Genomic DNA, 4092 nt, shown 5'->3' on the forward strand with positions numbered 1-4092 from the left:
ATTTGAGTATGCTCGTCCCAAAATAGTCCTACTGTTACTTACAAAACGGGGCGTTAATATGTTGTTGTTTCTTATGACACTTGCCATGGACAAGCCAGCTGTTACGAAGACAGCGATTTAAGCGGGTGCGGGAGCGTCTTTTGTTATTTTTTTAGTAGTGCCAAGTAGGGCCAAGAGTACGACTTTGCTACTCAGGCATCACTCATTCGCTTGCACAACCCCTTTTTACAGGAGGGCACATTCACACATCGAACAACGGAAGAACAACCATGTCCAAACGGGGACTCGAACCCAGGACGCCCAGATCACGGGGAAGACGCGCTACCCCTATGCCAGGACGCCGGCGGGACGTTAATATAACTAAACTAAACGTGAGTATGCGGCGTTTTTTAATTATCTCGTATTTACATGATGTGGTTTACATGAATTTTGGGTAAGAAGAGGGACACACGGTGTAGGTGTTGTCCTCATTATTTGATTCAAAGTCCATCCAAAATTAGCCCTAGTGTAGCTTTCAAACGACACGTTAATACAAAATTTACAAATTATAATTGCTATTCCAAATTATGGTGTAGAGGTGCTTGTGACCACTTTTGTCACACCACGGAACTCCAAAATATCACGACGTTGCCGTTGCCATTAATACAACTAAACTTCAAAGCTCAATGCGTACAGTATGCAAGAAATGTACTCAAGAAAGTCGCTGAAAAAAAATTTCTACTCTAATTTCTTGTAATATCAAAAATTAAAAAGACGAGGAGAAAAAAAAAAAAAAAAAAAACTGTTGGCCATAATTGCTCCCAAATGGGCCCCGCAATCCTAAGACCAGCCTTGTATCTTGATAATAACACTAAACGATCTTAGTATCTTGAAAGCTATGTTCCACCTTTGTTCGAACTGACGAGTAAAATAAAATACGAAACTTAGCGACTACATGAACAGATACTACTGATAGCGTAAGTCACGAAATAACTACACGCATTCATTTTCATGACTGTAGCATAAATTTAATTGCCAGGCAGTCGATGCCGAGCAATTGAAAATCCAGGTTTATGCGGGCAAAAGGTGGCCGCTCAGTCAAATCTCAAATATTAACCTTGTTTAAGAAAGTCGTTAAAACTTTGTCATTTTCCAAAGGTGCTCGGCGGAGCATGACGGCTTTGTTGAGACTTGAAAAGGTGGCATGCCTTTCCCAACCTAAAAAAAAAAGATGCTGGGTTGCAAAATGTAAAACCTTTTTAACAGTCCTTGGGTCTTTTATAACTGTTTTTAAAGACATAACCCGGGAAGAATTAGTTTCCAATTGTTTTTCCACCAGATGTTTCCTTCTGCTAAAAATCAGTAATAACTTCCTGTTAAGTGATTTGCAACTTTGAGTATTCGAAATTCAACTTTCGATCTCAATTTTAATCCGGCCCCCATTCCAATGAAATATGGAATGTAAAATTATTGATATTAAAATTATGATAAGTTTCTCATCTGTATGTCATTCCAACGGATTTCTATTTCATCAATATCTATTGTAATATTTTTTATTTTATATATTTATATTTTATATTTTATTTTTTATTTCACAATATTTTATTTATAGGATGCAAAGCTTTGTTTATACATGTAGTGACGAGCGCCATCTGCTGGTTGTTAGACGGAGTTGACGCTGGTTAGACGGAGTGCAGATTAGACGGATCTGGAGGAGAGTAAAGACGTGTCAGATCAGACGGATCTGGACGAGAGAAAAGACGTGTCAGATCAGACGGATCTGGACGAAAGTAAAGACGAGACGCGACGTATTCGACGAAATCTACTGAATGTTTAATCCTTTTATGTTAATGTATATATATCCTAAATGTCCTAATCGTCCTAAATGTAATTAAATGTGCGTTCTAAAATAGTAGTGATTTCTGAGTCCTACATACATTAATTTCGATATTAAACCAGCGGGAATGGTCACTCGAAACTTTCTCTATACTTCCCGATAGCTATTTTATTCCTCCCTTCCAGCGTAAAATTGTGAACTATGGTTAAGGCTTAGAATGCTTTAGACATTGGCAAGCATTACGAAACATAGATCTATGGGGTGTATCTAATATTTTCACTGAGACTATAGTGCAAATATGTATTCTGGATATCTTTTTTTCGATCGATTGTAAAAAATATCCTATATATTTTATATTTCACAATATCCGATCCCACCCCCGAAACTTTATCATACATTTTCCAATGAGGATTTCACTCCCTAAACCCCACCACCCCCGTAGTATAAAATATTGAGGACCATAACTTAGGCTTAGAATGTCATGCATGGCATTGGCAAACATTACGAAACTGATCCGTGAATCTAACATTTTGACTGAATCTGATTTGAATCTAACATTTTGACTGAATCTGGTGTGAATTTGACTGAATCTGGTGTGAATTTAACATTTTGACTGAATCTGGTGTGAATCTAACATTTTGACTGAATCTAGTGTGAATCTAACATTTTGTTTGAATCTGGTGTGAATTTAACATTTTGATTGAATTTGGTGTGAATCTGACTGAATCTGGTGTGAATCTAACATTTTGACTGAATCTCGTGTGAATCTAACATTTTGATTGAATCTGGTGTGAATTTAACATTTTGATTGAATTTGGTGTGAATCTGACTGAATCTGGTGTGAATCTAACATTTTGACTGAATCTGGTGTGAATCTAACATATTGATTGAATCTGGTGTGAATTTGACTGAATCTGGTGTGAATTTAACATTTTGACTGAATCTGGTGTGAATCTAACATTTTGACTGAATCTAGTGTGAATCTAACATTTTGTTTGAATCTGGTGTGAATCTAACATTTTGACTGAATCTGGTGTGAATCTAACATATTGATTGAATCTGGTGTGAATTTAACCTTTTGACTGAATCTTATGTGAATTTAACATTTTGACTGAATCTGGTGTGAATTTAACATTTTGATTGAATTTGGTGTGAATTTGTCTGAATCTGGTGTGAATTTAACATTTTGACTGAATCTATCGTGCAAACATGTATTTTGGATATCTTTTTTCCAACCGATTATGACTAAAATTTGACAAAGAACTACAATTGTACGCACAAGATTACATACCGAGTTTCACTTTTTTAAGTCATTCGTATTTGAGTTACTGCGTTCACAGGCGTGCGGAAATACCGATTAACAGATCTTTTGATCTTTGATTGAACAGATCGGTCAATCTTTTGACAGATTTGTTTCAAAATTTGATAACAATTCACATCTTAAATGCTGGCCTACGTATACCAAATTTTATCCATCTAGGTCTTTGCATTTTGTAATTTTCGATTTTCCTTTTACTTCAAGTCAGGCAGACAGATTTTCATTGGATGAATTAAGTTCAAAATCTGAGTTTTGAAACGTAAAAAATATCGTCAAAATCTCGAATTTGAATTTATTTTGACGGTTTCAATACTTATTTTGCGCTTCGTATATGAAAAAGTTAGAAGACTGGAATCTCTTAACTGTAGAGTTTACTTTCGTGGAATGTGAACTGTGATACTGATATCATGACTGCGGACTTATTTCCAACGGATAAATTAATGGAAAGCGAACTGTTTGTTTCTAATTTAAACAACGAAGAAGAAGAATATAAAACAGATATTTTACCTCTCTTTATAGATGCAATGGACACAATTGAAAACCTTTGAAATTATTTTGTTTATCAAAATACACCATTGGAAGAAAAAAAAGCATTCATTGATCCTGCTTCGATTCGTAATTCAAAAACAAATAGCACGTCAAAGAATTCAAGATTTTTTTTAATCAAGCGTCTACTTGCAAATACATAAACCTTATAAAATAAAATTGGTATATTTCGTATTCAAGCTAAGCAATGAAGGTAAGATTTTTCTCACTTTTATTATAAATGTTTAATTTTAAAATCTAATTATAAATCATTTTATTATATAGTTATTATATAGTAATATGATGATACCTTTTAAATTATTTCTTTTAAATGAATTTAATTTTAAATAATTTGTATCAATAAGTTTTATTTGTTAAAATTTAGATTACGTGTCTTTTCACTCAAAAATCGTTTTATGTTAATCCTTTGAAA

At 34.1% G+C, this 4092-nt stretch overlaps 1 long non-coding RNA gene across 1 annotated transcript; it reads left to right on the forward strand.

Moving 5' to 3' along the window:
• The first annotated feature begins 257 nt into the window (after window positions 1-257).
• Window positions 258-1889, forward strand: LOC129974971 (uncharacterized). The gene is made up of 2 exons (XR_008785002.1): window positions 258-371; window positions 1592-1889. It is a non-coding gene; the product is annotated as an uncharacterized LOC129974971 (long non-coding RNA).
• Window positions 1890-4092: the final 2203 nt, after the last annotated feature.

The sequence above is a fragment of the Argiope bruennichi genome, chromosome 7, assembly GCF_947563725.1.
Source record: "Argiope bruennichi chromosome 7, qqArgBrue1.1, whole genome shotgun sequence".
In the NCBI taxonomy this organism is placed as follows: Eukaryota; Metazoa; Arthropoda; class Arachnida; order Araneae; family Araneidae; genus Argiope; species Argiope bruennichi.